Below are 27,518 nucleotides of genomic sequence, written 5' to 3'. Positions count from 1 at the left end.
ATTTTTGGAAGGGCTCTGGTCTTAGGAGCAAATAAATTTCAATGCAATCAAGGCAGAATCCACCTAAATACAAACTGTAACCACAAAGGAAGCTTTTTTGCTTGCAAGTCCTCATTGGCTTCTCACTAGTTATTTAAAGTTCTAAGAAGAAAATTGTTCATCACTCAAAATTTAGAACAGCCTAGAAAAGTACAATGAATGTAAATTTTCTGAGTTTTGAGTACTTGAGGCAGCAAGGAGCCAATTTTTGGAGCTTGAGTTTAAGACAAGGAAAACTAATCATATCCACTCCCTCCTGTTCTTGTTTGTTTGTTTGTTTTATGGTGCTTAGAAAACCACCTGAACACTTTTCTGGAATAAATTGAATATAGATTAAGAAATTACTTTTGTAAACATTTATTCTTCCTTCACCGGATCCTGCTATGTATGAAAGACTTGTGGCAGTGCCTTTGCTTCTTCGTTAATAAAACAAGCCATTAACCTCTGTGGGTTCCAGCTCTGCAGTTGAATAATGAAGGTCTGGACCGGATGAGTCTGAGTTCTCTGATCGTCTGCCGTTCTGAACAGGGAGAAGTGGAAGCAGTCAACATTCTGGCTGTATGTGGCTTTTTATTAGCTCTTCCTCTGTCATGGCAAAGCAGAGAAGGCCCCCAGGTTTCTCTGTGGGTGTTTCATGGATGTAGTGTGGTAAGTGAGGACAGGAATATTTCCCTGTGTTGTTTTGAAGCCCATCCTGTGGACTTTCCTTTGCCTGTGGGTGGTTCTGGAGGGTTTGACAGGAGTGCACAGAGTTGAACAGACCCAGTCTCTAATGCTCAGGGTTCTTCCTGAACTGTCTTGTAACAAGAATGGGGGGTGGGGGTAGGTGGAGAGAGAGAGAAGGGCAGCGAGAGCAGCCAGTCCTCACTCCCTGGGTCTGGTGGGCAGGAAATGAAGCAGAGCCCCAGGAGCCTGTGATGGATGACCTGAGGGCCTCTCCTGTCCTTGCGCCGCATCCGTTCACATTGGTTGGGCTTTGGAAGTCCCCATCTGGAAACCACAGGGTCTGGAGGGCTTAGATTCTAAATCAAGTATTTCTTTCTTTATTGCCTTTGGTGTCTGTGAAGTGCTTAAATACCAAATGAGAAGAGGATCCTAGTTTTTACTTAGGTCAGTAGAGTGTGAGCCCCGCTCCGGCCTCTAGGCAAATGGCTTTGCACTTCACATGCAACAGGAAGTATCGATATATATAGTTCCCCTCCCTCGTCTTACAGGTTGACGAAAAGTGAGGTGTTCCTTTCCTGTTGTTTTGAAGGCTGCTGTCTAGTTGAGTTGCTTCTGTAGCAAGAACAGTCAGTGTCATTAATTTTCCCCTGCACCGTGTGGGCTGTGGAACATGGAGTTGACTTGATGGATCACACTGCCACTTCAGGACGGGAGCCTGCGGAGGCAGGTGGGTGAGTGGGTTGGCGCAACACTTTGGAGAGCTAATGCATTTGTGTAGTTATCAAGCAGAACCGCCCTTGGGGAGATGGATGACATTTTGACTCCGCTTGAGTGTGAGGGACTGGGTAACTATCAAGATGGAAAGGGCGGGGGTGACACCAAAGGGAGGAGGTGGCTCGGCCTCAGCCACAGCCCCGCCGAAGCTGTGAGACCCGTGGTGGTAACCCACTTGAAAGTGGAGCGAGGGCACACTAGGGCAGGACACCAGGGTGGAAAAGGGCTTGGAAACCGTGCCTTTAAGGAAGTGATCACAAGAAATGATAAGGGGAGATGGTAGAGTAGAGGAAGCGGGGTAAGGGGAGGTACCGCGAACGAGATCACCACAGTATGTCGTGTTCATGTGCAAATAGGTCACAATACACTATTAGGTATAATTAAAGAGTACCCATTAAAAAATCAATTAAAAAACTTAAAAAAATAAACAAAGACCAAGCATATATAGGGCCAAAGAAAAATTTCTGCTCCTGCCTGGGTCCTATTTGCTGTCTTCAGCTCTTGTAGGATGGGGGTTTGGAATTATTCTGTGCGGCTTCCACGGAAGAGCTGGAGCCGGTTTTGGCTCCATTTGAGGGTTTAAACAGAACTGGCAGCTTCTTCTTGTGAAAGTGAATTTCTCCTCCTACCACAGCTCAAGCTGTTGCATGGACCTCGATATATTTGGCCTGCAGGACCTCCAGAGGCCCTTCGAAGGCCACCAGGCAAAGATCCTATAACTTTTCAAAAATTTCTTTCTCAACTCTGATAAGAAGTCACAGACAATCTCTGGTCCTGCTGAAACCGGGTATCTTTCCCTGAGCAGAATTGAGTTTCCTGTAGAAATGGAGTCATAATGGAATTGGCTTTTTCTTTCCCTTTAAAGAATAAGAGGATTAAAAATCTTAGCTTCTGTGTAGTTGCGGAAGAGGAGAAGGAACACAGAACTCAATCTAGAGTGGGATCCTGGGTCAAATATTTACTTGCTGTGTGATCTTGGGCAAAGCATCCAATTTTTAATTAACGAAATGGGGCCAAGGATGTCACCTTTGCAGGCTTGTTATAAGCGTTAAACCAGATGACAAATGGGCGTTGCCTGTGACAGGGCCTGGTGCACAGTAGTCATTCAATAAATGGAAGTTATTTTCCTTAGTCTCCCAGACAATTAAAAAGAGCAGAGTCAGGTAATAGAGTGATTCAGGGACAGCATAGGTTCAGAAGCATGGACACGCTCTGTATTAGGTTTCTAGCACTGCTGAACAAAATGCCCACTCATTTGGTGACTTAAAACCGTGAAGTTCATCCTCTTGGTCGTGGAGGGCAGAGCCTGACGGGAAGGCGTTGCTAGGGCTGCAAGCCTCCTAAGGGACAGGGCACCTCCCTCCGAGCCTCTGCCAGCTTCTGGTTGGCTCCAGGCTCTGCTTCGTCCTTGGATCGGGCTGCATCCCTCCCGTCTTTGCCGCCGTCTTCACATTTCTTCACTGTGTCTGCATGTTCTCCTCTTTGGCTCTGACAAGGTCACTGGTCATCGAATTTAGGGCTCACCTGGTAAATCCAGGATGACCTCATCTCAAGATCCTTAACTGCATCTACAAAGACCCTTTTTAGATCCTTTTTATAAGTAAGGTCACATTTAGAGGTACCCAGGATTAAGAACAGGCTGCATCTTTTGGGGAGGGGGCTACCGTCCTATCTACTGCTTCCTCTGCGAAGGGATCCTGTCCTGGGTGTACCCTCCAATGACTTTTTACTGTGTGTTTAGATTCCCAACCTGAACAATGGTGGTCTGGGCAAGTACGGTGGCATTTGGTGGGGACAATCAAAATGACCCCTTCTGGGTGAGACTTCCCTTTCAACACATTTGCACTGGTCTTTCTCCCTCATGGAGAATCTGGCTTCCTCCTCTCTGGGCCCCTCATCTACCCATGTAGGTTGGCTTAGACTTCTTTCTTAAATGTTTACTGGTGGATCTTGATGAGGAAGGGGAGGGAGGGTGGAACTCGGCTCTATATCCTTCTATCTGTATACTTGGGATAAATCTGGAAATGACAATCAATCTTTAAACAAAGGTTAGAAAGCCCAGTTGTCCATCCGTGCAAAAGTTACTTTGTTAGTGTGGACTGTGATTCTCCAGTCAGATGCCATATAGTCTTGAACTCAATTCTAAGTGTAGCTGGAAGTCCCACTTGGAGTCTAAGTTGTGTCCACCCCTGGTGGTACAGAAAAGATTGGATAAGGCTACCAAATTGGAGTGGCAAGTTCACAAAGAAGGGCTTGTGAGGTTTATTTGCATAAAGGACCCAGGGCAGCCTAGGCAGACTCACTTCAGTGGGAAGAAAGAGACAGTGTAATAGATACAATCCTACAACTTCAGAGGACAGGCGGGATTCTGAGCTCTGCATAGCATCTCACACTCAGATCTACCGGTGGTCCATTCCTGAGTCTTAGGCAGACGGTGAACTGGAAGTTAAAGTTGCAACAGTGATATCAACCCAATCTCTGTGAGATTGTGCTACAGCACAATCAATGCTGTTAAAAATCTCTTGGGCAGAGAATAATAGAAAACAGGGAGTAAAAAAAGAGAAGCATAGCTCAGCTCTGACTGCCCAGTGGCAGCTCTGGCAATGCCTACCTGGGATGAGGCAGTGGTTTGGTGGCTGTGGTTTTGATCAGTGGACATCACAGCTGTGTTCAAAAGGGTGGCGATACAAGGTGGGGTCAGCAGTTTGCTGCAGAAACAACAGTGGCGCCTTGTAGCTACTTCTGCGTAGTGGAACAGACTCCCCTGGGAGAAATTTCACCATCCATTTAACAGATTTACTGGGTGCCCACCATATGCCAGATAATTGCAGCACAATGCCAGGGTGACCCAAATGGTGGGCAAAACCCATTGTGGTTTTCACTTTGTGAAGCTTTTCAGGGAATGGGGCTTTGTATGAGCAGACGGAGCAAAACAGGAATGGAACTGGGTACATTTTTTAAAAAACATGACCTCACCTAATTTTCACTGTCCAGAGAAATTTGGAAACTGGGATGCTATATAATCATAGAGTTAGGAGGCATGCTGAAGCTTAGAGTCTAGTCTAGAGATTTGCAAAGACTTCCTCCATTTCTGAAAATCTTTCTTATTTTTATTTTAATTAAAAATTTTAATTGATAAAATTGCATATGTTAATAATGTAGAATATAGTTTTGAAATGTGTATACATATGGAATGACTAAATTGAGTGAATATTAACATATGCATTACATCACATATTTCTTCTGTTTCTTCTTAGTTGATGTGAGATCCCTTAAAGTTTATTCCCTTAGCAATTTTCAAGAATACAATGTATGGCTGGGGCAGTAGCTCAGTGGCAGAGTACTTGCCTAGCATGAGTGAGGCACTGGGTTTGATCCTTAGCACTGCATACAAACAAACAAACAAAACAAAGGCATTCTCCATCTATGACTACAAAAAATAAAAATAAAAAAAAAGAATACAAAGCACGAACTACAAAAGACTTCGAATAGCCAAAGGAATGCTGATCAAAAAGAACAAACCTGGAGACATTATAGTATCTGACTTCAAAATGTACTACAAAGTCATAGTAATCAAAACAGCAGAGTTCTGGCATGAAAACTGATACACAGACCAATGGAACAGAACAGAGAATCCAGAAATAAATCCATGTGTTTATAGCCAACTGATTTGCAGCAAAGGCAGGAAGAACATATATTGAAGAAAGGACTCTCTTCAGCAAATGGTGCTGGAAAAGCTGAGTATCTCTACGTATCTCTTACTATCTACAAAAATCAACTCAAAATGACAAAAGGTTTAAGTGTAAGATCCCAAACTATGGAACTACTAGAAGAAAAAGCAAACACTTTAGGGCATTGGCCTGAGAAAAGATTTTTGGGCTATGAGACCCAAAACATTGACAACAAAAGCAAAAACTGTCAAATGGACTTACATCAAACTCAACAGCTTTTGTACAGCAGAGGAAATCATCAGTGGAGTGGAATGGGAGAAAATGGTCGCAAACTATTCCTCTGACAAGGGATTCATTTCCAAAACATATAAGGAACTCAAACAACTCAACAACAACAAAACAAAACAACAAAACCCCAATGAAATAAGACATAAAGAAGCTGATTAAAAAATGGGCAGTGACCTGAATAGACAAATGAAACATAACTACACGAAATAATGCTCAACATCACCTATTGTCAGGGCCATGCAAATCAAAACCACAGTGAGATAGTACCTCTCCCTAGTTAGAGTGGTTATTAACAAAAAGACAAAAAGTAATAAATTCTGGTGAAGTTTCAGAGAAAGGGAAATTATTTACACTGTTGGTGGGAATGTAAGTTAGTATAGCTATTATGGAAAATAATATGGAGGTTCCTCTCAAAACTAGAAATAGAACTATGTATGATTGAGCAATCCCACTATTTGATGTATATCCAAAGAAAAAGAATGAAATTCTGTCACTGGTGGCAGTTTGGATGGAACTGGAGGATCTTGTGCATAGAAGGACTAAGGCTTGCATTTTCTTACTTCCGTGTGGAAGCTCAAAGCTGATCTGGGAGAAGTAGGGAAATACAATAGTGGTTACCAGAGCCTGTGGAGGGGGAGGGGAGGGAAGGATTGAGAGAAGGCCTGTGCAGGCTGCAGCTGGGTCGAGGTGCTGCTCATGGTCTAGCACAGTAGGATGACGATGGACGACGGCACTTTAATGACATTTTTATTTCAAAATTGCCAGCCGAGAGGATTTTGAATGATCTTAACACACAGCCATGACAAATGTCTGAAGTAATAGATGTCAACTGCCCTCGTCTGACATTATACATTGTATACCTGATTTGAAACATTACACTGTAACCCATATATGCTCAATTACCATGTGTCAATTAAAAATATATTAATAACTATATTCAGCAGGTTGTACAATAGACTTCTAGAACTTATGGTTCTCATCTAAGTGAAATTATAAATCCTTTGATCAGCATCTCCCCAACCCCCAATTCCCTTCCCCTCCATCCCCGGGAGCTACCATCCAACTCTCCATTTCTATGAGCTTAACTTTTCTAGATCCCCAATATAAGCAAATCGATGTGCTTTTTGTCTTCCTCTGCCTGGCTTCTGTCACTTAACATAATGTCCTCTGTGTTCACCCTCACTGTCATGAATAACAGAATTTCCGTATTTGGCAAGGCCGAATAGGATTCCACTGTACGTCGCTATCTCACGGTTTCTTTCTCCACTCATCCACAGGTGACGACTTGGTGGATGCCATAACCCGGCTGTCACGGAGAGCACAGCAGTGAACACAGAGTGCCGAGTGCTCTTTCTCTCTCTCTCTCTGGTACTGGGGATTGAACCCAGGGGCACTCTACTACTGAGCTACAGCTACATCCCCAGCCCGTTTTATTTTTTTTTCTTTTGGAGACAGGGTCTCACTAAGTTACCCAGGCCGGCCTTGAACTTGTGACAGCCCCTGGCACGGGAGTGCTCTCTGGCGTGCTGATTCCATTTCCTGTGGATGTATGTTCAGCAGCAGGACTGTGGTGCTGTCTGGTAGTTCTGGTTTCGACTTCACCTGGACACCTGTCTGAGGTGGCAGGCCTCAGGCTGCTCAGCCTCTGCTCTTCACTGAGGGTGAGCGTCGGTCATGGATGGAAGGCCGAGGGGAGGGATGGGTTAGTGGGTGGGCTGCAGGCTGAAATGACAGAAGACAGGATGCCATCCGGAGGGTAGTTCAGGCTAGGGCAGCGGTCTTCTTCCCTAGTTTTGTTTGCTTAGGGACAGCTTTTGCGTCTGTGTGTGTTTCCCTCACGCTTCTCCTAGGATCAGAGTGGGGATCGCAGTTTCTTGGGGTTCAGTGTTGGCCAAGCTCCAGTAATGTGGATGCAAATGTCCTGGAGATCTTGCTAGAATGTAGACACTGATCAACGTATCTGTGGAAGGGCCCGAGATACTGCATTTCTAACACGCTCCTGGGTGATACCCAAGCAGCTGGTCTGAACCACACTGGGCCAGAAAGGTTTTAGTCCACGAGAATGCCGCCGCATAAAGCCTCTGGAGCCATTTCTAGTTTGATGATGACTTTGGAGTTCAGCCTGCCTCTCTGCCAGGATCCATGGGGACTGTTTCCTTAACATTTTATTGCAAAGGCTCATTATTTCCAAATGCTATGTGTCTTTCTCCCTCAAAGATGAGATCTACCTGTGCTCTATAAAGCCCACATTAGGGCTTCTTATATCAACACGCTTTACTCAGAGTGGTGCTAGCAGAGTTGGTGGTGAAACCCCAAGTACAAACCTGTTTTAGGAAAGAAATTCATCTTGTTAGAGGGAGCCCAGCTACTTACAAGGCAGATAACGTTCTGCAGCTTGCTGAATTGATGGAGAGAGGCACCGGGATTCAGACTCACCTATTTTTCATTCTTTGAATGAAGTCTATCTTCTGAATTACATGAGCCGTGTGAAGCAGGGAAAGAGCAATGGTTCTGGAAACAAAAACAGAGTTCTTATCTTTTAATACAGAAGAGAGTGCCTCAGGATATTATTATTTGTGATTTATGGGGTGCATAGCAATATGACCAGTGTCTCACCACAGCAGACAGAGGACTCTGACCCTCTGCCTTTGATGAACCCTTGTAGCTTCCCTGGGGCAATCTTCCATTGTAGAATAGCTGCTGCATCACATAATTCAGACTTAAAAATCACACTCAGTGAGCTACGAGTACCCTTGATTTCTGTTTTATCCTGCCACTGATGTATCCTATGACTGTCCAAATGTCTTAAATCTTCTCACCTACCAGGAAGTGAGGTTAATCACACTTGCTATGAATATTTGCCTGGGAAATATCTTGAGATATGTTGAAGAGTCAAATTAGTTTTATTTGTGATAACTCCATTGTTTTTCTGAATGTCTATCAGATTTTACTGATGAGATCAAACTATGTTAGTGAATGAAATCAACTCAACAAACACAACGGAGAGTATGAACACAATTCTCTTTGAAGTCAGGAGTAGAAGAGAAGGCATATTTCCCTCCCTCTCTCCCATTCTTCCTTCTTTCTTTCCTGAGTTTTTAAAACTTGATTTTGAAAAAATTTCAGGCTTACAGACAAATTGCAGGAATAGTATAAAGAATTCTTTTATAAACTCCACCCAAATTGCCCCAATGTTAACCACATTGCTTTTCTTTTTGTGTGTATCTATATTTATATGTTTCTTTTCTGACCCGATTCATAGTCAGTAGAAGACAAGATAGATAGACCTTTATGCATAAATACATCAATGAATAGCCTAAGCGTTAGGGTTTCTCTTATTTAACCAAGCAGTTATCAAAATCAGTAAATTAAATTAATGATGCCATTAAATCTTTAGACTTTTGCCAAACTTTGTCAATTATCTTAATAATGTCCCTTACAGCAAAAGAAAAAAAAATTTTTTCTGATCCAGGATCCAGTCCAGGTTGTGCATTGTGTACAATGACTTTGTCTCCTTAACCTGTCCATCAACTGAGTCTTTCTGTCTTTTGCTAAGAGAGTAAAGTCTTGACCTTAAGAGATTTTTGTAGAAGTAGAATGGACAAATGTTATTTTATTTTAACAAGCAACTGCAAAAGTCAGAGAGGAAGTCCCAGGTCTGAGTTCAGAAAATGTTAAAGTTGTTTTTTAAAGTTATAAAACAAAACAACTATAAAAAATGTAAAAAAATACAGAAATGAATCAAGTAAAAAGTAAAAGTCCTTCCTCCAGTCTCAGTTTTACTTGAGTATGAAACATTTTTGTTTATTGTAGCAGATACTTTTCTATGCTCATAAAATAAATACATTTAGAATGTGTGCTTTTTAGAAACCAAAGTGGGACCACACTGTGCATATTGTTTTTTAACTTTCTTTTTTAAAAAAGGTTAGTGTATCGTTGGCATCTTTTCCCACCAGCTTATGCAGGTGGGCAAGAGAGAGGAGGCCCTACCTTCAGCTCAGTGTCTTCATCTTGCTTTGCTACTAGCTTCGATTGACTGATAACATGGGAAGAAGGCTCGTGTGCTGGGAGAGAACTTTCCCTGTTCATAGCTTGTTGTGTAAGTACACAGGAGGTTTTGGGGTACAAACTCCATCTCTGAATTATTGACCCTTTCCTCCCTTCTCTTTCATGGTGCATATAGATCCCTCCCTTAATTTAGGGCCCTTCTTGGAAAATCTCATGAGGGTGACTATAGCCTGTGAGGGCTTGATCAGGACTACCTTGTGAAGTTTTGGTGCTGACCCATGGCAAGGGTGAAAACCATGAATGAAAAAAAAGGGTCAACATGCTCATTCATTAAAATCTGTCTCCTCTGCATTGCACTAGAGTCCACGATAACATACACACACTGATTTTGCAAAGTTTCTGTGATCACGTATCTGAGAACCGTCTCCATGGGTGTTAATTTCTAGCTGTTTGGATAGTCTTTTATCTGTATGCCAGATTAGAAGTGCAGCTGTTCCTCTCCAGGCTTAGACACACTTGCCTGATCTTGAAGTGACTTTATGGGCTTTCTTGCAACTGTTTTGCTGAGATCTTTAAGGAAGTCGGTCTTAAAGATTGGTTTAGGCTGGTTTTCCTGTGGTTCTTGTGTGGATTTCCTCTGGACCTTTCTGACCTTTAGCTTTATTCATTCTTTGCTCACCCTGACCGTGTGGTTCCTTTAAACCCAAGGGGGCACGAGGCAGTGATGATCTGAAGTTATTTATGCGTTTGATGGCTATATTGGCGGGCTCCCATTTTGCTTTTCTGTGGCAGCCTTTAGCCCTGAAAGCACTTTGGAGCAGGGTCTGTTTTCCTCTAACTGCCTTCTTGTACTTGTTGGGCAAAATCAGAGTGGTGATTGAGTCCTCTACACCCCTTACGACACTGCGGAGTAATAACATTTATCACACTTCTTGTTTAAGCCCTTTAGAGAATGACATTTCACAGTGTAATTTTGCTTCACAGATTTTTCCCTTGTGAGTTTTAACGTTCAGGGTAGAATTCTCTCTTTCGGGCTCACCTTTTTCCTATTTTGTGTATCTGTGAGAAGTTGCACAAATAAGGCATAGCAAATGGAATCAGGTCATGATCCCAAGCGCCCTTCACCTCAACATTCCTGATTGTTTCTTCCTTATTTGTCGTGAGCAGCCCCAAATTACCTCACCTCTGGCTGCCCTTTCCACTTTATGAAAGAAGCAACTAAGAGGCACACAGCTCTAAAAATTCCCGGATGACCCACATTTTGCTCTTTTTATTATCCTTTAAGAAATGTCTCTGTAATTGAAATCTAGAGTAGCAGAGTTTTGTGATCTTGTCACTTACCATTTTATTTATGTTTGGTTTATTTATATTGTGTCTTTAAACCCCAGAGTGACCAAAGTCTGCCTATAGGAACTACTAGACAGAAACCAAGAATATTGCCATTAATTCAAAGCAAAAAGCTAAATGGGGATCTTAGTACCCACACTTATTTGGGTCAGAAGGAGGAAAATGAGGAGAAGCACTCTGGAACATTTTAGTAGGTAGCAGCAGGAGATGAGACATCTGCGCCCAGATTTATACTGCATGATGCATTTTATTTATTTATGGGGACATGCGTATCTGTTTTTTTCCCTCTACAGTTATTTATCAGTGAGTTCATCCTGATTTAGTAGTGCACAGTGAACACCCACTGCTAATTCCCCTTTATTTCATATATTTCTTTTACCTTAACTCATAAAGCTTGAGCTTTGCTACTTCCTTTTCCATCCATCTGTATTTCATTGCAAGTCCAAGTCTTTTTGATCTATAGCACAAACCCTCCTTTCCCCACCTCTTTGTCCTCTCTTCACAGATTGCATTCCTCGGTATTGACATTTCAGTCATTTGATTTATCCCAACAGGTTCCCTGATGCCAACCAGATCATAATTCCCTTTCTGGTAGCATCACTTCCAGACCTTCCTGGTTATTTCCCCTGGCTCTGAGTATTTGTGGATCGGTGCCTAAGAGATTTACTGATGATTTGTCTCATCCTTTAGTTTCCTGTTCACTGAGATCCAAACCACAGGTGGTGAGTTGGGAGGCCTGAGGATATTTGGAATTGTGTGAGATGTGAGCTTTGTTCTGCTTGGTAGGGAGTGCTGGAAAGTTCCACCTCAAGCCTTGGAGCAGAAGGCCCATCTCTGGACTCGCTTCAAACAAAGGACTTGCCCATATGCACTGTAACAGGCTTTGCGGGTGTCACTGCTGAATTCCCCTGAGAACTTCTAGATGGGTAGAGATGGATTATCAGTGTTCAGAGTGAATTATATTAAAAAGGGAACATATCTATAGGAAATTCCTATGAAATTTTGGTGAAAGAGAATAGAATCATTCTTTTCTTGGGCCATTTATTTTTTATTGGTACTGCATCTGTGTGACCTGATCACATACACATGCGTAGGCAGACTTTTACAGATATAGAGCAGACACAGGAGAGGAGAGGGGAAAAACATTTCCCCTTTCTGAATTCTCAGGATGTTGGCTTAAAATACTGAATGCTGCATTATCACGAGACCTTCAGTTGTCCTGATTTGCATTAGTGACATCTATTTCTCATGTCAGACAAAAGAGAGCAGAAGAGATTTTTTTTCAGTCCTTTTAGCTTTCTTTAAACAGTGCTTGCGATTCCACACTGAGAGCTCCTGTGACTTATGTATGATGTAGTAGAAATTGGTTATATTATGAAAAGTAGCCTTCTTGCCTTGTCCTTAAATTGAGTGTAACCTAGGATCTTGCCTGTTATTTAAAATCATGTTGGCATGAAAGGCACTCATAATTCTCTATACTGTTGCTCTACTCTGTAAAGCCTGTGGGGCTGGGGTCTCTCAGAGTTGTTCTAGCCGGGATGCTATGAAATTGATCCTGAGGGTGGATAAAAGACCTGATGGCTGGGGAATGCCTGTCAAGAAGCCATCTCCCTGCCTCCTTCATGGCTGAGCAAACATGGATGATAAGGCATCCTGGTGTCTTCCCTTTACCACCGTACCCTCAGCTGTAGAATAAAAGAGGCCAGTGAGTCTCTCTGTACTAAAATCAAAGTTTGAAATGGATTTCTGTTGCAGATAGAGGGATTTGGGTGGCTATGAGGGAGAATTTCCTGACTCCAAAGGTTGCATAATCACATTCTCAACAGCCCTTTAAAAAATATTCTAATTTCTTTCAGATACTAAGATGGAGGTGAGAACCCTTTGCCTTCCTGGTGCCAATTCAATTCCCTAGCAGGAAAGACCACAGCAGGGAACCCAGTTGCGTTTTCTGATATCAATACATGGATTTCTACCTAATGTTAACATTTGACTGATTCAAATACCCCCTGAATCCTGTGAAATGAGGCCAGGTTTATAAGTAGGATGACCAAGTAAATAATAGCAGAGCAGTGACCAAAGATTTCAAGAGGAAAACCGTGTGGGAAAAGCCTGACAAAGAACATTTATTTAACATCAGAGAGAATAAAAGTCCATCAATTTACTTTTTTTTTTTTGGGTTAAATCCCAAAATTATGAATTACAGTAGTATTAAATACCATCTTTGAATGGATCACCTCTTTTTGAGGGCATACAGGAGAAAAATAGTATTGGTATAAGTTTTGAAGATATCAGTAGGTGAAGTCACCAGGGCATTAGGACCTGTGGGTCCCGAAGGTCTGTGTTGCTTACCTGGCACGAGGGTTGAGAATAATGCACCTTTTCCTACTGGAACGTCCAGGAAGCAGAGTGCAGTGGTAGAGACGGTATTTGTCACTGATCTCCCACTTTACAATCATTTTTATAGATTCAACTAATCCTCACCAATTGAATTTATGGAGTATAGTAAAGAATTTAATTATCCTATTACAATAGCATGTACTCTCTGAAATTAGGAAGACGCTGCAGGCGTAGGCTAACGGGCACAGGCCGATGGCTTTGAGCGAGAACTGAGGACAAGATTTAAAATAAAACAGGCTCCTAGGCTTCGAGCTATGGCTTCTCTTCAAAATGGTTTCTCACAGATTTCTTTCTTTCTTCTTTTGAGAGCTGAGAGAGAAGTACTGATTTGCCATTTATATAAGGGGCATAATTTATCTGCACTGATTAAAATGATCAAGTATGCAGTGACAGCTCTTTATATTCCAGGTAAATGCTTCCTTTGTGCTTTTCAGACGAGAATTTCTGACACTTTGAGGGAAAAGCTGAGCGAGTCAGTCTTTAGGGTGTGTTTTTATCCAGGAAGTGGCTTGAGATGGATTAATGGCAAATCACAATAAATTATTTATCAGATAATAAGTGTGATAATTGTTCGTATTTATCATCAGTATAACTTGCCTGGTCTCCTGTCATGCCGTCCATCAAGCCCTCCCCCAAGGTTTGCTGGTTAAAACATGCAGCCAAAAGGTCATTCCAACAATTTTTACTCATAATGGCACACTGATTATCTCCTAATTGAAAAATGTAAACGAGGGGCTCTGTAAGCAATGTGAGTGACCCCTGCATTTCTAACACAATGAGGAGAGTCACTCTGTGCCTCATTCATCCTGCCATGGGGAACAGCACAATTTTCAGTAATTTTGATGGTCTCCTAAATTAATTGAAAATAACTTTTTTGTTTTTCATCGAGGAGGGGGAAAAAAAACCCCATATGCCTGAATTTGCTGAAAAAGTAGAGATGTAAAATACCATTCACCATCTACTGTCCTGCTGGCAGCTAATCCATTGAAGCTTAATTGTAATTATCCACTAGGTCTGGGGCTGGAGAGGAATACTGATTACCGCTACGTGCGTTTCCATGGGCAAGACTGTGTATTGAGCGTGTTGCAAAGTTTCAAGTAAATTTATTTCTAACAGCAGCTGTAATGGATCATTGTGGGCTATTTCTGGACTTGGGGCAATGGGAGAAAATAATTCCAACTTATTTGTGAATGTTTTCATTGCTGGTGTGCAAAGGTAGACCGATAGACACTTAAACACCCCACACGGAGTGAAGCAAATGTGGTCCAAATGGTCCTGTGCTGTTTGTTCCTGGTTTCCTTCTCATCCAGAAGTCCATCCTCAGCTGGATTACCACGTTTCCCAAACTTCCTTCAAGGGAATACAAATGCTGTAGTTTGGATTTGAAATGTCCATGTGTCAAAAACTTGGTCCCCAGGATGACACTGTTGGGAGATGGTGGAATCTTTAAGAGGTGAGGCCTAATCAGAGGTCATTAGGTCATTGGGGGTGTGCCCTTGAAGGGGATTGTAGGATCCTGGTCTCTTTCTTCTTTTCTTTGATCCCTGCATGGCCATGGGATGAGTGGTTTTACTCATGCACGTGCTCCTACCATGATGTACTGCCTTGTCATAGACTCAAAGTGACAGGGCCAATCTATAATGGACTGAAACTTGCAAAGCTATGGGCACAAACAAAACCTTTTTCCTTGTAAGTTAATTCTCTCAGGTATTTTGTCATAGTGATGGAAAGCTGACTAACACAGTAGTCACCATAAAAAAGAAGCCCACATAGTTTTCTGTCTTATCCCTCCCTCCTCCTTTACTCTTCCTTTCTTCTTACCTGTCTTATTTGTTTTGGGGATCCTTGAGTTCATAGTTCAGACTGGACCTTCTTCTGGTGTTCCATTTCCTAACTTTGTGTATTCTGTCATTTGGTTTACAGCTTCTTTCAAGCATGCTGCTGCTCAGTGTGCCTTTCCTGTGTGACCAGGGGATTTTTCATACATCTGGGTTGGATCACCCTCTTTCCAAAGTTGCTCATCCCTTTTCATTGTTTGGATGTGAGGTGTCCCCCTAAAGCTCCTGTGTTAATGCAGGAATATTCAGAATGAAATGGTTATGAGAACTGTAAGCTAATCAGTCCACTCTAGTTTGAATGGACTAACTGGCTGGTCACTATAGGCAGGTGTGGCATGGCTGGAGGAGGTGGATCACTGGGGATGTGACCTGGAAGATTCATCTTCCACGTGGTCCCTTCCCGCCTCTCTCTCTGCTTCCTGGCCACCATGAGGTGAGCTGCTTTTCTCCATGATGTGCTGCCTCTCCTTAGACCCAGAGCAATGGAATTGCTAGCATGGACTGAACCTCTGAAACTGTGAGTCAAAATAAATGTTTCATCTTCTAAGTTGTTCTTGTCATGTTGTTTTGGTTACAGGGACAACTGTGACTACCACAGTTCCCTTCTGAGCGTCATTGTACAGGGCCACGCATGCTTGGGGGCATGCCCTCTTATACCTACCTATTTTCTTCTTGTGCTCTCCATCACAGGCTCCTTTGCTTCCTACCATGTACACGCGTTTCTGCAGGGCTCTCCTTAGACCCTCTGTATTGTTTCCAGTCTTCCCAATTTTGCCTTTATTCTTGGACATTGTTCAATTTCCTTATTTCTAGTGTTCCACAGGGGAGAGCTGAATTCACTTCAACTTGGTTAGTGTAAGAGCCTTGATCCTTCTGCTGTACCCTACAGTGGAAATTAGACAGTATCAATGTCATCCTATGCAGTAGAGGTGACTTTCTGAGCCTCAGTAGCTTGGTCAGTGGGCTGATTTTCCAAAGGTCTTGATAATTCTCTCCATAATTTTATCAGGTCATTCGGAAGTTGGTTTGCTCTCAGCAGGAGATAGGAGCATTTAGTAATTTGATGATTGTAGAATATTCTCAAAAAGTGCCATATGGATCTTTCCTGGAAGATCTTTGAGTCCTGGTATTGATTGATATTCAACTCTAATCCTGTGTTCATGGAAAGGGGACCCTCTGATGAGCACATGTTTTGAACTTCCAAATTAGGACACATGAATGAACCACAGGACAAAATATTTGAAATCTCAAAAAATATAGATGTTGTATTAATTATCTCTGGCCACGTAACAAATTAGCATGCATATAGTTTCAAACAACAGACACTGATTATCTTGTTTATTGGGAGTATTTGTGGGTGGTTCTGGCTCAGGGTCTTTTGTGGAGTGGCGGTCATGATGCTGGCTGGGGCTGCAGTTATTGGAAGACTTACTTGGTGTCCCGAAGACTCACCTGGTGATTGCAGCCTATGATAGGTAGATAGGCTGTGGCAGAAGGACTGCTCATCACCACAGGGCTGCTTGAGTGGTCCCACAACATGGCAGCTGACTTTCCTGAACAGCAAGGTTGAAGCAGTAACGTCTTTCAAGACCTAGTCTTGGCAGTCACACTCCATTGTTTCCATGATATCCTACTGGTTACAAGTTAGCTCTGTTTATTGTCAAAGGGGGCTGGAGGGCGGGAGGCAGGGATCACCAGGGACCATCTGGGGAGCTGGTTACCACAAATGGGTGGACTTATTTTTTCTGTATCATCCTTTCCTCCTTATCTTTCCTACCAGTTTAGAGGGTTGGCGGAGGGAGGGGGGCGGGAGGATTGTGCCTTGTTTGGCTCAACTGAAAAAATGATGATCACATTATGTCCTTCAGGCACTTGAATCAGGAAATGAAGGACTCCCCACAATTATCAGAATTAAGACAAACTGGAAGTTTAATTCATCCTCTCTTTTGTTCTCTTTTACCAACCTTGTTGTCTCCCTGTGTGTATTTCCCAGAGAACTAGTCTGGTGAAGTCCTCTACTAAACGTTTTGTAGACAAACTCGGATTCACAATGTTTATAATCCAGTTGGTGGTTCTGAGAATGTTTGCAGTAGAGAATTATTTTCTCTTTGTTTAACACAGCATTTCTCAAACTTACATAGCCACAATTTAAAAAAAAAAAAACATTTTTGTCATGCCTAAAAATATCCTTCAAACCCTGTGCTCTTTAAAACATACATTTTGAAACACTGGCCTAGATTGTTATATGTCTTTAACCAATATTATTCTAGAATGGATTTAAGATGGTTGTCATTAGAAGGAGCATACCCAGCCTATCTGGAACCAAGGAGTCGATGTCCTCTAGACTGAAGCCCCTGAAGGATAATCTTATAACCATAATAACTAACTCAGCACCGAAAACTGTTAAATGTATTATCATCATCTGTAATTTGTTTTCCGGGGAACCCTTGTTGGATCATCCCCTTTGCTCTGCTCCAAGAGCATGCGCTTGGCGTCTCTCTAGCCTTCTATGAAAACTCTACTGCAAACGGGCCCTCAAAGTCTTGCAAAGAGCATTAACCTTCTTGCCCCAGAAGGAGGAAATTTTCTTCACCTACATATAAACTCCAAGAAGCATTGCTCTGCTGAGATTGAGCATCTCTTAGCCGGCGTATTTTATGGCCGAATTGTTTGTCTTGGTGTGTAAGCCTCTGGGGTATAACCATTCCTCCTTAGGAGGCTGGTGGAACGCTCAGCACGCTGTCAGCACTCAACCCAAAATAAATTATCATCATAATAGTCATAAACATAAATCAAGGGGGCACAACTCAGCTTATTTATAGCTTTACAGGAGAGGCACAATAGAAAAAGTGCAGTTATTTTCCATCATATTATCCTACATCATTTCCAAGCAAAATGTCATATTGTCCACTAGTGTGTAACCAGATAATGAAGGATTCTGGCGTGACCCGCACATTTTGTGGGGCCAGAGGTAAAAGATATGAGGCTGGAAACTCATGTCTCCTATGTTTCTGTAATTAAAAATCTAAATTTCTAGGGCTCATTAAGACAATATTTAACATATGATTATCTTGACATTTTAAAAAGGAAACGTGTTTAAGACAAATTATGTAGTAATATTTAATCACAAAAATCTACTAGCTCGGCTCATTTCTTCTATGGTCTGCTCTCTGATTTCTGAAGTAAAAACTTACAGCTTAATGAAGATTTTAACCCAATGCTTCATCAAATGGATAATAGTGGATTAGTTAATGGGTTATGCCTCTCATATAGCATTTGTATGTACAGAGTGTGTAAAACACTTTGAAATCTGGGACACTCTAAAAAGTTGAGCCTGAAATTTCTTATGACTGAGTATCAAACTATAATAGCTACTTTTCCCATTTTTTTTTTTTAACTTCAGGAGATTTGGTGAATAGACCCATACCCACAAACATGGGATTATAGGATAATAACTTCAGATATAACCATCTACATATAAACTCCAAGAAGCATTGCTCTGCTGAGATTAAGCATCTCTTAGCTGGTGTGTTTACCATCCATGAGAAAGCACTGGAATATTTTTCTAAGGTTTGTTTTGGTGTTGGGGATTGAACCCAGGGCCTTATGCATGCTAAGCATGCACTCTACCACTGACAGATACCCCAACCCACTTGAGCATTTTGATAAACTTGTTTTTAGGTATTTTTCTAAGCATATAATTTATTTATAATTTTTAAAAATACATATTTCCTTTTTTATAATTGACAGATAAAATTGTATGTATTTATTGTACACAACATGATGTTTTGAAGCATTTGAACCTTGTGGAATGGTCAAATCTAGATAACTAACATTTCCAACACCTCACACAGCTTCCACTTTTGTGGTGAGGACACTTAGTACCCACTCTTTCAGCGATTTTCAAGAATATAATGTATTATCATCATCTGTAATCACCATGCTTTACACTAAGCATATGCTTTAAAAAAACACACAAAAAAATGGAAATATTTCGGGAAAAGTAGAAACCCTCAACTCCATTTAAATCGAGTCCTGCTACCCTACTTTTTAGTAGTATTTATAAGTTTAATTTATATTCTCCTAGACGATTGATTTTTTGTGCTACTATACATATGTAGGCATTTTATGATATGTATTGTTTGGTAACATGAAAAGCATTATTTTGTATTTACATTATATTTCATGTATTTTTAATGCAATTAAAACAAATTCATCTATGATACCCGTAAGTGTTCATCCCTTTTGTCTGCTGTGAAATAATCTGCTTTTTGAATGTACATTTTATTAAATAATATCCCTGTTTACTATTACAAATTATATTGCAATGGACAAGTTTGCATATGGCAGAGATTTTTTCCAAAAATTAGTAGGTATTTAGAGGTGTAGAAGATCAGGGCCATGGATATGGACATTTTTTGTTTTAAACAGGCAGTAGGAAGAGAATGTTCTGATTCATATGGCCATCCCTGATGTTTCTGAAAAACATTGCCAACACACGGGATTTTTCAAATCTTCATATTTTGTGAAAAATTCATGATTTAATTTGTTTTTCTCTGGTTATCAGTGAGGGTGAGCTTATTTTCAGATTTTTTTTCTATTTGTATTTCCTTTTCAGTGAATTGCCTTTTTATATCTTTGGCTTATTTTCTTTATTGGAGTGTGCTTTTCTTATTAATTTTGGGAGTTCTTTATATATTTTTGATACAAACTTTTTTTTTCTTGTGTATTTATTTCAAATATCTTTCACAGGCTGGTTTTTGACTTTGAACTTTGTTCAGGTGTCTGTTGTTGAAAAGCAGCTTATGATTCTCTGGAAATCAAACTTATTTATATTTTCTTTTAATTTTAGAAAAATGAATTTAGTTCTTATAGTTCCTCTAGTGGTAATAAGATAAGAGCTGTCCCGGAACTTAACTCGATCAGATATGAATTCAATGTTGAGTGGAAATTCAATTGGTGAATAACTAGTCCTAATGGACTTAATCAATGGGGAATCACAGAAAACATACTGTACCCCATTTTAACGCAGTGAAGGTGCTATTTTCCTTTTCATCAATGGTTTTATGCCTAAGCATATTCTTTTTAGTGGTTGGATTCCCCTCCCTTGATCTTCAGCATCTTCTGATTAGACATTCGGCCATTTCTATTGAATGGCTCTCAGTCTGTCACTAGTTTTCACAGCAGGCGTTCAGTGAGATGTGAGGAAGCTGTGTTCACCAAGACGTGTTCCAAGTACAAGGGACACAGACATCAGAACGGAATCCACATGGCTGTGTCACGTGAGAATCTTTCCCCTACTTTCCTGCTTGCCACGTCCCTGGTCACTTGTGTGTTTGCAGTAGATCTCCTGAGCCCTCAAAGTCTTTTATAACGTTTGCCTTTTCTGCTTTATTAGTATGTGTTCAGAGAAAGCCACCAAGCAGTGAGGCACTGAGAAGTGGATCAGGTCTAAAGTAACTACTGCTGGCATGGAGACAGCACGTGGATCCTCGGGAGACAGAGACCCCCAGAGTACCACTGTGCCACAGATCAGTCTCGTTTGGGTGGTGAGGAACTCTTTGATGGTTTTAGGATTATTTTTGGATCTCTTTGGATTGATAGGGTGACATCGAAAAAATATTTTCTGAGGAAAAATTAATCATATGGCCGATATTATGTAGGGTTTATTTATTTAAACAGCATATGAATGTTTGTTTCAATGAGTTAAGTTTTGAGTTTGATGAGAGAAAATGTCTCATAGTTTAATTTTGCAAGTCTCTTATTATGGAACTATATATCAGATGCAAAGGTGTAGTAAAGTATTTGATAGGGAAGCAACCAAGATTAGGGCTTGTTTTTCCAAGGCAACGCTTTTGACTCTATTAAGCACCCAATATATCAAAGGATGCTTACAAATGGATACATCAGGTGCATTTACAATATTCTCTTGAGAGTGTATTACTAACCAGTCTCATAGGCCACAAGGAAATAAAAGGACTATGTACAGTCTTATGGGAAACAGGCAGAGAGCTAGGGAGGGCCAAGATGAGTCCAGGGCCCTGGTGGGCATATTCCCGGGGGAGGGGGCCCATGGTGGCGGTTCTGACGGCCAGGTATTCTTATTTAATAAACAGCTTTCATATGTCTTCCATGGTTTTATCCTTTCAACAAACTTGGGGGGCATTATTTTTTTTTAAGTGATAGCTTTCTCCAGATGTAATTTACAGATCATTCGACTTACCTGTTTGAAGGGTTTCATCCAGTGATATCTTGTCAGCTTGGACTGCTGTGACAAGTACTACAGACTGGGTGTCTGAAGCAGAGGACATTTACTCCTCACACTTCCAGAGGTGGAAAAGTCCACGATCAAGGTGCTGGTAGATTCCGTTCTTGGTAAGGGCCCACATCCTGTCTTGCAGAAGGCAACCTTCTTGCTGTACCCTTATATGGCAGAAAGAGCGAGCTCTGGTCTTTTCCTTTTCTTATAAGGACAGTGATTTCATCAGAGGGTCCCATCCTCATGATCTTGTCTAGAACTAAATATTTCTGCAAATTCCTATCTCCAAACACCATCACACTGGGGCTCAGGACTCTGACGTATGAATTTTGGTAGGGGTTGAACAAATGTTCCATCCATAACATGTGAATTCCGATGTATTCATAGAGTCATAAAACCGTCACCACAACCAATTTTTGTGTATTTTCATCATTCCTCCAAAATTCCCCAATCTCATTAGTTGTCACTCACTACTTTTCTGCCACCCTTCTCAGCCATCAGCTCTGGGCACCCTGAATATACATTCTGTCCCTATAGATTGACATTTTCTGAGCTGTTAATAAAATGGAACCATTTAATATGCAGTCTTTGTGATTGGCTTCTTTTACTTAGTACACTGTTTTCGAGGTTCCACCATATTGTATCACATATTAGGACTTTATTCATGGTGAATAATAAACCATGGTGTGGCTCTAACGCATTTTGTTTTTTCATTTATCAGGTTATGGAAATTGGTGTTATCTCCACTCTGATAGGTATTACCATCTTTATTTGATAAATGTGAAAATGGTATCAAAGAAACCCAGCCATCTATCAAAAAGCTCCCAGTCAGCGGTAAACTATAGATGTTAATCCAGTGTACATTTTGCACTTCAGGGATGCCTCCTTTCATATTTTTTAAATCTTCTCCTTGATTCCTCTTAAAATTAAGGACACCCCAACATTTATGTTCAGCATATTGCCGTTAACTTGATTCTTCTGATGCTAAGTCATTTTCTTCAGTGACCTGATGGGTAGAGTCTCTTAGGCCCCATGAGCATAATGAGATTTAGACATATCTAAAACCTCAACACAGAAATTCTCTGACCCTGCAGACTTCAGAAACTCATGTACTCTCTTTGTATTAGCCTGTTTTGATAGTTGATGATAGTGAACAAATTCCTGGCTGATATGTTAGTTACGATTTGAAAGAATGGAAGAATAAGACGTTTGAAATCTCCCATAGTTCCAAATTTACTGGGACTGAGGTTGCTCTGTTCCCTTGTTCAACATCTTATATGTGGAAGACTGTTCAATTGTGAAAACAAGCTTGATGATAATGGTGAGTAATAAAGGTTGTGATTCCATAACTTATTTTAAGATTGCTTCAAATCTGGTATTGAGCACAATTACGATGGAATTTTTGGAATTGAATCTGGACCATGTAACAATAATCTCTCATATGTGGAAGAAAACACCAATTAATTTAAATGACTTTCCTTGGGGCTTACTGATCATCCTGCTGTGCCAAGCACATTATTAATGTTCAGATGAATTGGCCAAAACATTCTATATTCAGCAATTCATTACTCGAAACTAATGATTTCCATTAGCTGGTCGTACCATATCTTAGTCTGTTTTGTGCTGCTATAACAGAATAGGAGAGACCGGATAATTTATGAACAACAGACATTGATTTCTCTCTGTTCCAGAGACTGGGAAATTCAAGGTCAGGGCACTGGTAGGATTGGTGTCTGGTGAGAGCCAAGATTTCACTTCCAAGATGGTGCCCAGAACATTCTATTCTCCAGAGGGGAGGGCGAAGAGAGAGAGAAAAGGGGGCTGAACTTGCTTTTTAATAAGATCATCAACCCCACAATTGAGGGCAGAGCCCCCATGGTCCAGTCTCTCTTTTCCTATATTTTAAATTGATGCATTATAATTATACATAATAGTGAGATTCATTGTTATTTATTTGTATATGCACATGATATAACAATAAAATTTGGCCCAACATTTACCCTTTTCCTACCTAATTAGCTTTTTTTTTTTTTTTTTTCGGTACTGGGGATCGAACCCAGGAGCTATCTCCCCTGTCCCCTAATTAGCTCTTAAATCCCATCTCTTGATACTGTTAAAATGGCAGTTAAATTTCGACGTGGGTTTTGGAGGCGTCGGGCACTTAAACCGTAGCATCTGGTAAGTTGGCAAAGCTGCACACATAGTGTTAATTTGGGAGGGACTGTGCGTGTTGGCTAACTTTTAAGCATCTTATTTATTTATTTATTTACTTTTTAAATTTCTTTTTAAAAAAAATCATTTATTTATTTATCTTTGCGGTGCTGGGGATTGAACCCAGAGGCCTTGTGCTTGTGAGGCGAGCACTCTACCAACTGAGCTATCTCCCCAGCCCTATTTATTTATTTTTATGTGGTGCTGAGGATGGAACCCAGTGCCTCACACGAGCTAGGCACGTGCTCTACCACTGAGCCACAACCCGAGCCCCTCAAGCCTCTTATTTTATAGGTGGGGAAATCAAGTCCTAAGAAGTTATTGTCTTATTTAAGGTCACAATGTGAAGGTCTGCCTCCTCCTTTCCCTTGACATGTGGTAGTCGTTGAACTGCACTTTAGAGTCTGCAGACCTCCGGCAGGACACACTCCTGACCTTCTTCAGTGCTCCCACGATTCCCCGAATTTCCAAGGATATTATAATTCCTTGTGAACTTGGAAGGATTTGAGCTTGACGGTGGTGTGCGTCTCTGTGCGTTCCCAGTGGCTGGTACAACTCCAGGCACACAATGGATGCTCTATAAATATCCACTGAATGAATGAAGCCCGTATTCCTTTGACACTCTAGCCAACGTTCATTCTTTCTGTCTCATGGGATGGCTGGAGGTTTTCTAACTCTATTTTTAGCAATGGGACAGTTTCCTCCCCGGAAGTATCTTACAGAAAACTCTAGTACATCAGAAGGAGAGAAGTCTTGGCGTGGTTAAGGCAGGATTCGGGGATCCAGGAAGTCTGCCTTTGTGTCTCCCTTTGGTGGATGAGGGAGAAGGGGCATCTTGGAGCATGCCAAGACACCAAGGATTAGAGAACCAGAATTAAGATCCTAAATAGGAATAGCCGATGCATATTCATCTGTCCGTGTCCTGTTTGAGAAAGGTAATCGTCTATTAGCTCAGGTAGGAGGCTAAATCTTGCAGGAAGCTATGAGTCCATTCGGTTCTCTCAACAATCATGCGAAGAGCACCTGCTATATATTAGGCTCAGTTTTAATAATGAAGGGCACAGAACGGAGGGAGCAAAATGGACCAACATATTTTCCTTTGCAGAGTTTATATTTTGGTAGGGAAAACAGATAATAAAAATTACACACTGTGTCTGATGGTAATAAGTGTTGTGGAGAAAACTGAAGTGGATCGGAGGTACAGATGTGTGTGGGGGGCCACGCGCACGTGGTAGTACTGGCTGTTGCGGTTTCAAATGGAGGTGCTGTGGAAGGCCATGTTCGTCATAGCTCTGAAAGAGGTGAGGGAATGAGCTGGGGGCTATTTGGAGACAGTAAATTAAAACCGGAGTTCTCTGTTCAATCTCCTTTACATGAGATTCCTTACGTTATAGGGGGCTGTAGAATAATTCCCATCAAGGAAATGATAGGGTTGGTTTTCTTAGTACAGATCACATAATCAATGATGGGACAGCACATTTATTATGGATGATCTGGGAAGAGCTGACCTGATAACATGGTATGCAATTTTGTTTGGCCGATTATGTCGATTCACACTTGTGCTGATCTAAGATGTAAATGAATTGCCTTCTCCTCTCTCTTTATTCCAGTGCAGAAGGGAAGAATTAAAACCTCCCTTTTTAAAAAGAGGTCTTTAAAAATTGGCTGGAGTCTCATCTGGGGTAGTTTAGGACAGGCCTTGCCTGAAGGTGGATAAATCTCTCAAGTCTCATTACTGCCCAGAGTCTTTGCAACAGACTGAGCCTCTCTGGGTGATCTCAACTTCTCTATTAACCAGGAGAAAGTTCTCTGGCACTGGTGTCCTCCCAGTTTTCCCTGAACCATATGCACAGAAAATACTGGGCACGCCATACCTGAGAGGGTGCAGGAGACCCGTTCTCCATCACTTAGACCATAAGCAACATCGTTAGAGCGACGGCCAAGGAAACGAGTCCTGAGAGGTTGCTGTGAGTCCTCTGGCCACATTTGCTGCAGACCCTGTTTTCTGAAATGCCTCACTAGCTTCTTTCAAGGGAGGTTGTTATCTGCTTCCTTAAACAACTTGCTCTGCAGCCAAGTCACTTGTGGCAAGGACGAGTTATGGGGCTTTTCAGAACCAGGCTGATGATGGGAGTAACCGAATTGAGACCAAGGGCCTTTAAGTGCTGTTTGCACGTTAGGTTTTCTTTGGAGCCCCGTCCCAGCCCTATGGAGTATAGTGTTTATGTTTTATTTAATGACTGCCTGACACTGAAAAATGGTTGCTATATAGCTTTGTAGTGGGAAGCTGGGGAGAGAGAATCAGAACAATAGTGCAGAGGGGAGCTTGGAGTGAGGCAATGCACCCTGTCCTATCATTACCAAGTTCACACTCTTCAGTTGTTTTTACCTGTTTAAGTACCATGTCCTGTGGCTCCTTGGAGGACCAGCCCTTGCTTCCTATGTGGTAAAGGCTTGGCTACTATTGTGGAGTTGTTGGTAAGTGGTCTTGGTGGGGGGTAAGGAGGAGGAGACAGGCAGGGGAGCAGAATTTTGATGCATCATATAAAAATAATGACCTGTACCTGTACCCACGTGCCAGACTCTATGCAACAGGTGAATTTCTTTCATTTTTAAAGGTGTTCTGGGTGAACTTTTAAATAAAGGAAGCTAGTAACAAATTATTTGTATGGTGGAGCTTCTTTGTAATTATTAAGATTGTTTATAAAATTGGATCTTCGTAGTGTAGGTAGACTTCCTGAAAGCAGTCACACGGGTCAAATACCTTGGTCGGCTCCCTAGGGCCTAGCAGAGGGATGTTAGAAGCATCCAGCTTCAGCTGTCAGATCAGGGTTTGAATCTTGCATCCAGCATTTGCAAGCTCTCTGACTGTGGATAAATCACTTAACTTGAGTGTTTCCAGGTGATTCATGTGCAGAAATGGAGGTAATGATTCTTCCCTCAGTGGATTATTGTGACATAAAGGCTCTGGCACATGAGAGAGGCTCAACAAATGCTATTTCCTCCCATTCCTTCTCCCTTCCAGTGCATTAGCACACCAATTTAGGCTGAACTGAAAGCATCATCTTGGTTTATCAGAGAAATTGGCCAGTTATGAAGAAGAAGCCATTCCTCAAACTGGGTTAGTGTTTTCCCTGGGTTTTCATGGCTCAGCCTCAGGTCTGAAGTCACCTGTGATGATTTCCTGGCTCTGTCCCCTGCAATGGCCTCAAGGATTTCCCCATGTGGGACCTGCTCATCACTCTAAGCCTTTAGAAGTGTTGCCATTTTTGTAACTCATTACATTTACCAACATGTCAACCTGTCGTATTGAATTCTGGGTTTCCTCTGAGTGCCCAATTCAACATTTTACACTAACTTCCTTCCTATTTTGGAAAAAGCTTCAGGAAACCAAAATGATTTTATAGAAGCTGGCAGATGGGAGAAAAGAAAACTTTCCCCAAGGTTTCTGGAAAAACCATTATGTCCCATAGTTCAAATAAAAATGCCATATTTTTATGGCACTGGAGTTGACCACCTCTAAGGAACTCCAACAAACAGTGAGACTCATAATAAAACCCAGGAAACTGGCTCAGACATTACAAAAGAACATGGAATTTGTCACTCTGACACTCTTCGAGGTTGAGCTGGGGCTGCTCCATCCCTCCTCATGGAGGAGATGAGCCCATTTACTGATCTATCCTGGGACTGTTTCTTACATAAAGAAAGAATGAGTTGCCTTCAATATCATTTGAGATATTGAAGTTTCTCTGTTCTCTTAAAGTATTCTTGTTCTCTTGTGGACTATTTAAGGGGAGGCAGTGGATTCCAGCATTTGCCAAGTTAGTGGCATTATCAATTTCCCTAGGATCATGTTGGCCAATAGCACAAAGCCTGGCACTCACTTTGGATCAGAACCCTATGCAAAACACCTGAGAATACACCATTTTTGTAGTTCTTAATCAGGGCAAGTGGGAGCACAAGGATCTCATTTTTCAGGATCTGATCTGGCATCTCCACCGCATTGCTTCAAGGTCTCCA

General features: G+C 41.5%; 2 long non-coding RNA genes across 2 annotated transcripts in view; one reads left to right on the top strand and one right to left on the bottom strand.

Moving 5' to 3' along the window:
* The window catches only part of LOC306670203, a 505,412-nt gene that overhangs the window by 323,765 nt on the left and 154,129 nt on the right, over positions 1-27,518 (bottom strand). The gene's annotated exons all lie outside the window — the stretch shown is intronic.
* LOC306669184 lies at positions 557-21,793 on the top strand. The gene is made up of 4 exons (XR_013766050.1): positions 557-687; positions 1,295-1,432; positions 6,894-7,099; positions 20,427-21,793. It is a non-coding gene; the product is annotated as an uncharacterized lncRNA (long non-coding RNA).

Source organism: Sciurus vulgaris (assembly GCF_902686455.1).
Source record: "Sciurus vulgaris genome assembly, chromosome: 9".
Classification (NCBI taxonomy): Eukaryota; Metazoa; Chordata; class Mammalia; order Rodentia; family Sciuridae; genus Sciurus; species Sciurus vulgaris.
Note: the sequence above shows the minus strand (reverse complement) of the source record. Positions and strands in the feature narration are given on the sequence as shown.